The sequence below is a fragment of the Wolffia australiana genome, chromosome 10 (assembly GCF_029677425.1).
Source record: "Wolffia australiana isolate 7733 chromosome 10, ASM2967742v1".
In the NCBI taxonomy this organism is placed as follows: domain Eukaryota; kingdom Viridiplantae; phylum Streptophyta; class Magnoliopsida; order Alismatales; family Araceae; genus Wolffia; species Wolffia australiana.
This window is the reverse complement of record NC_135844.1, coordinates 17,041,675-17,047,500: the sequence shown is the minus strand read 5'-3', so window position 1 is coordinate 17,047,500 and position 5,826 is coordinate 17,041,675. Positions and strand designations below refer to the sequence as shown.

Sequence of the window (5,826 nt, the reverse complement as noted above, 5' to 3'; positions counted from 1 at the left end):
GCGGGTACAAGCAGGTAGACGGAGGCGTGCCGTTGTCAGGCACAACTTGGCTCAACTGGCAGCGGTGTCGCAGCACAAGAGCGATGGTTGTGGTCGGATGTGAGGAGACGAGAGAGTTGCGACGAGGAGGCGGCACGAGCAGACGGCCAAAACTCAACGAGCAAATCCGTATCGGTGGATCGGTGCGATCGGAGCGGATCGGAGGGTGTTCATCAGCGGCGATGCAATCGCCATGGGTGGGTCACGAGCGGATGCGCCGCCTTTGAGCGAGTGCGGAGGGCAGTGCGACACTAGTGGACCACCCGAGCGGCGGCGAGCACACGATAGCAGCTGATGCAGAGATCACCGTGAGCCAGAATAGGAGTCTGTCATCGATCGGTGGTTCACGTGTGAGTGTTGGACCGAGTCAACGGACAACGTCCGTGTTCTGCAGTCTGGGGTGCCGCCTTGAGATATCACAGAATCTCTTGCGGTCAAATATGTTGTCTTCTGAGAGGGTAGTTTCAATGACGCCTTGGAGTTAAACTTGACACAATGGGATTGTGTGGATCGTGAACTCTGATGGTGGCGCCAATCCATCACCCAACAGGAAGGTTCCCGGTGCCCGACGGTTGGTGACGTCGAGGGCATCTGAGATAATCAAGAATTTTACAAGTGTCACGGGCAACGACAGCGGGGCAAATGTGGCTACGGCCACACAATCGGCGCCATCGAAGTGCACGGGGGGAATTTGAGCGCCCAACAGTTCCCGGACATTCGTAAACCACAATGTAACTAGGGATGCGATCGTGCGACCGCACGTGGTCGGCGCAAAAGACACGTATGCACGAGAAACCGGGCTGACAACTGGTCTTCGTATGATGTCAGCGGATGCTTGCCTTGGTGTTGGGCGATGTCGTTTACTCGGCCAAGAAGCGACGGGACTGTTGGGAGTCAGAGTTGTGAGACGTCCCTTCCCTGCCCCTGCCCTCTTATCCTCTCCTCTTCTTCCTCTACTTCTCTCATCTCCTTCTTCCTCCCTCTCCTTTCTCTCTTTCTGATGAGACCTGGACGATAGTAACTGCCAAAATACAAATTCCAGATCTGAGATCTGGTCGTGCCCATCGTGGCCTTATATAGGGCCATGATGGGCCCTTTACAAGTGGTTCAACAAGGGGCCCAACAAGGGACCCCTTTACAACAAATAAAATAAACGAAGGGAAATTTTAAATGACTCAAATATAAAACAACACGGACGAATACGACAATACAGACACAAAAACACAATGATACAGAATTGATATGACGAGTACTTATGTGACAAAAATGAAAACACGATAAATTGGCAAATAAAACGAGCATGAGTCGGCGAGAAATTCAAGTCAGTCGATGGTGCAGTTGAGCTTCTTCAACGTAGCCTTGGCATGCTAGTCGAGTGGGATGCGAGGCGGCATGGGTCGATGAAGACGATGACAATGGCTTCGAAGACGTGGGAGCGATCACGGGCTGGCACTCTCCATCATAAGTCCAGTCCACTTATGAAGCAGATCAGGCGATCAATGGGCCGATGACGATTATGGAGGTCAAATCATAAACTGGGCTTCTTCATATATCTAATTTTTTAATATGGACAGATCAGATATGATATGCATTCCCTGGTAGCAGATGGGATGAAAATGAAATTATTGACTAGACCTTGGAGATTTCATTTGATCAATTGTATTATCGATAATATCTGGCATTTGAACCTCTGCATATGGTGCACAATTAGAAATATCTAGTGACACAAGTTGGGTGGTTGCCCAGCCATTGTGGAGTGGTTTGAATGTTAGAACTGCCTTTCACACAAACTATTAAGAGCATTGATACTAATAAGTTATCCAGTTCTTCTAAATACAATTCATCGATAAAAAATAAACTTGTAAACTGTCAAAAATGTATAAATTGAGGACAATTATAAGTTTTTGGGATGAATCCGTAGTGAGAAAAGTTAGACTTGGTCAACTAGATCCAATTGGATGAAAACATAGTTAGAAATTATTGGAAAAAAAGTATCTACTTGTATATAAGAGATAAATGAACTCAATTAATCAGTACGAGGCCTAAATGGGATTACAAACTAAAGAATAAACCAATAGTAAAATCAACATGTCCAAATGCATCAACATAGTCAACTCAGTAATTTGTGAGAAAAATTCAATGATTTGAATATTTTTAGAAATAGTAAAAATAAAAGGATTCCAACAATTACCTTTTTATAAATTTCTAATTTTTAAATAAGAATAAATCATCGGATAAGTTAAAGTGTTGACTTTGGTCTACACATTGACTTGAGTTGAATTGAGGGTGAAAATGGTTACATTTTACAAAAACTTTATTTTCATACAGTAGGCCAGAAAGGATAATTACCCTTTAAAGATGATAATTTTAAGATGATGTATGAAACTACTATTAATTTTTACCCAATATATTACATCTGGCCGAGGTCAACAAATTGCCCAAGCAATTAATACCAATTGAACGAAAGAGATGTGAATACAAATCTTAGGTATAGAGAATTCAAAAGATGTACAAATCATGAAAATTGGATGTCTGAGTGTCAAGATATGGCTCTCAGAATTCAATAACAAGAATTCACCATTCTCATCAGGATGTGGTGGTCAAACAAAGAATTGAATGACAAAATCTAAAAGCAAATGCATGAATTTAACATGAGTACAAATCTATTTCCCCAAAATAATATGATTTGGTTTATAAAAAAGGGATAAATAGATGGACACACTCAGTACAAAAATTAAAGAGAATTTGAAAAAAATGGTGAGTATTTGATTCAAATCACTGTAAATTACAAGTGTTCTCCTGCTCTCCTCTCTTCAAATACCTAGAATTTTATGTACATGTTGATCCACCTCCTTGCACTATTTACACTTCATTTGTGGCTAGTTGTCACCATGGTGATTCTGTATGTTTGATATAGTGCAGAGATCTTGGGGGGTCAGACGACCATGTACGAAGGCGAACCATGATGGAAACATATGTGGGCGGCAAGCCAACCACACATCCCATATCTTGTTTCATGTTCATTAATAGAAAATTTTCATTATAGCGCACGTGTGATGCTTATAATGAAATCCATGAATACATGATCTGAATTAGTGAATTATGATGAGATCATAATACGGAGATCACTAGTCTTTAAGCATGTGTTCTAAATATTCTTATTCGATGGATACGTGAAAAGGGCATCGAAGTATCCCGATAGAATAACACTATCTAGCCTCACTCATATGATGAGTATGGTCGTTCTCGTTGCCATTAGTGTGGAGACACTAACAATAGATAGTGCGTGCTCTTTAGCGAAAAGAGTTCATTGAATTGATCCGTACAAATTCTTGAATGGTATCATACCAAACTATCAATCAGGTTGATTCACGTCACGGTTGTGTAAGTGGTCTTTAGATTTGAGACACCAAAAACATCTTGTCGACGGACAGTTGTACTCTGATTATGATCTACGTGTCCCTAATCATGGGATTCTAAATAGTTTTAATTCGGGTGCATCAAGAAGTCCACGAAGACAATTGAGTGGTCAAGAGGGATCGTCCACCCTCGGTTTAAGAGGTGACAGCTCGAGGAAGATGATGAGATGAAGTCCTTGGCCAAGGCAGTGTGGTGTAACACGATAACGCCAGGATCGACGGCTCGTGTTACGTCACAGTAAGAGAAAGGCGTACGGGCAAAATGAATGAATGTAATTTGAAATTCTCAAGAGCAGGAAGGACGGTCCTAGGGAAGGGCGATGACGTAGTAGACCTAGGGGAACGAACCGATCCGGCTAGACTCCAAATGACCCCCTGGAACCAGACGAACAAGCGAGTCGAGAGGGGCATATGACGGCCCAAGGGAGTTCACCCTCGACGCACCAATCGAATCGTCAATCGCAAGGAAGTTCCCTAACACTCAACAGTAGGGGTGGCTAGCTTATTCAGACGTTTAAAAATAAGCAGTAGCGGAATACGATAGGGAGAGACAGTACTGGAGGAAATAATGATACTGTGAAGAGTAAGAACCTGGCAATAGTACTTCCTAGCAGTGGTAGTCCTGACGAGCGGTCGAAGAAATCCCGAGAGTAATGGGGCAGGCAGCAGCGACCCTGACAGCAGCGGCGCCCGGGGATAATACTCCGGCAGCAATACACCCGTCGATCAGTCGAGAGAGGTCCAGAGCTGGGGTGATTCAGCAGCAGCAGTCCTACCGGCCGCAAGCCTGGCGTGCAGTCGCAGGCAGCCTCAATTCAGAAAGAAGTAGCAACAAGAATCCTGGTAACAATAGCCTCGTGGGGAGTAAAGTCCACCAGCAACGAACGCACGGCAGAGTTGCAGGAGTATTGTCGGATACCCAAGAAGAGGGCTACCGTCAATAGCCCGGCCACGAGGGCCTACACACTGGAGGGGTCAGCGGTATTGAAGACAGGCGTCGCCAACCCAGTCAACGAGGCCAAGAGAAAGAGGCCGACGGAAGAACAGTCCGCAATTCTGTGCGGATAGAGGCAGTGGCCAGCGCACAGGGAGGGGGCTCGGCAGCGATTCTGACCGAGCTCCCGCGGCAGGGAAACTGCGGCGAAGATTTGCGCGGCGGCCGTCAGGGAAAAATGGTGAGTATCGCCCGCGACGAAACAGCGGAAGATAAGAATGGCTCGCGACGGTTAGAAGACAACAGAGAATAGCCGGGGCGGTGCTCTGGAGATGCGGCAGCGGAGGAAACCGTGCCTGGGGGAGAAGACAACGGCAGAGGCGAGTTTTTCGAATCACTGGTGGCTGGGCATTCTCGCAAAACAAGGGGGAAACGGCCGCGTACGAACAAAGGAGCCCGGGTGGTCGGCCGGCGACCGCAATATAGCAGATCGGGAAGAGGCCGATGACGGGGAGCCCTGGTGCAGCTGAACGGGGTCGGCCGGGTCGTCCTTCAGCAAGCGATCGCAGCAATCTGATCTCCTTGGTGGAAGCCGGACAATCTCCACCAGAAGACGAACGGGCGTGCTGGAGGAAGAAGACGACTACTTGCCGTATTTTGACTAAAAGAAAATTAAGGAAGCAGTGCAAAACAACAATTTGATTTCTTCTCAAAAGACTGGCCCTTGGCCCTTTATATAGGGGGGAGGAAGGGTGCCAAGAGGCCCTCCGAGAGAGGAGGGGTCCGTCGCATAACGTGGCCCTCCTCTTTACACATAACGAGAGAGAATGAGACGTAAACTGAACGGACGAGGCTTAACGCACGGCCGGATCCGAGTTTGTCACAAATAAGTAAGTAAGAAAATAACAAAAGACTTACGAAGAGTACTTAAAGTCGGGGTCGCGTGCATCAGCACAAGCGGCTCGGAGCAGTCGGGCGCGCCCCGTGGCGGCGTCGTCGCGATGGTCCCCCATCACAGTGAAATATTGGAGAAGAGTTCTCCGATGATTTCAAAACTCATTAGTACTAACTCAGATGATCTATTAGGGTTTGACAGTTGAACATACCCTAAGTCATCCTAGAAGCGTCAAGTGGATGAGGGATTATACGTACACAGTAACCGATGAGTAACAGGTTCCATGAGTGAGTCGATACACACTCCTTTGTATCTTCTAGAGCACGAGGTGTACCCTGTCACCCCACGTGTTGGAGACTAACCTATTGATTAGGTTATTGGGCCACTCAAGTCGTTAACTAAACTGATACATGGGCCTAGAGGGTCATACACAAATGGTCTTTTAGATGCCTAAAGATATACTTATGGTTTGGGGGTTTTTATGAAAAATACCCACTTAGTATAAATAGGGGAAGGCCCTGAATGAAATTTACCCACAC

The 5,826-nt window shown here is 46.1% G+C and overlaps 1 long non-coding RNA gene across 1 annotated transcript; it reads right to left on the bottom strand.

The window, feature by feature from the left end:
* Positions 1-1,052: 1,052 nt before the first annotated feature.
* Positions 1,053-5,307, bottom strand: LOC144708640 (uncharacterized). Its single transcript, XR_013582824.1, has 2 exons — positions 4,050-5,307; positions 1,053-3,932 (listed from the first exon to the last, which is right to left on the bottom strand). It is a non-coding gene; the product is annotated as an uncharacterized LOC144708640 (long non-coding RNA).
* Positions 5,308-5,826: the final 519 nt, after the last annotated feature.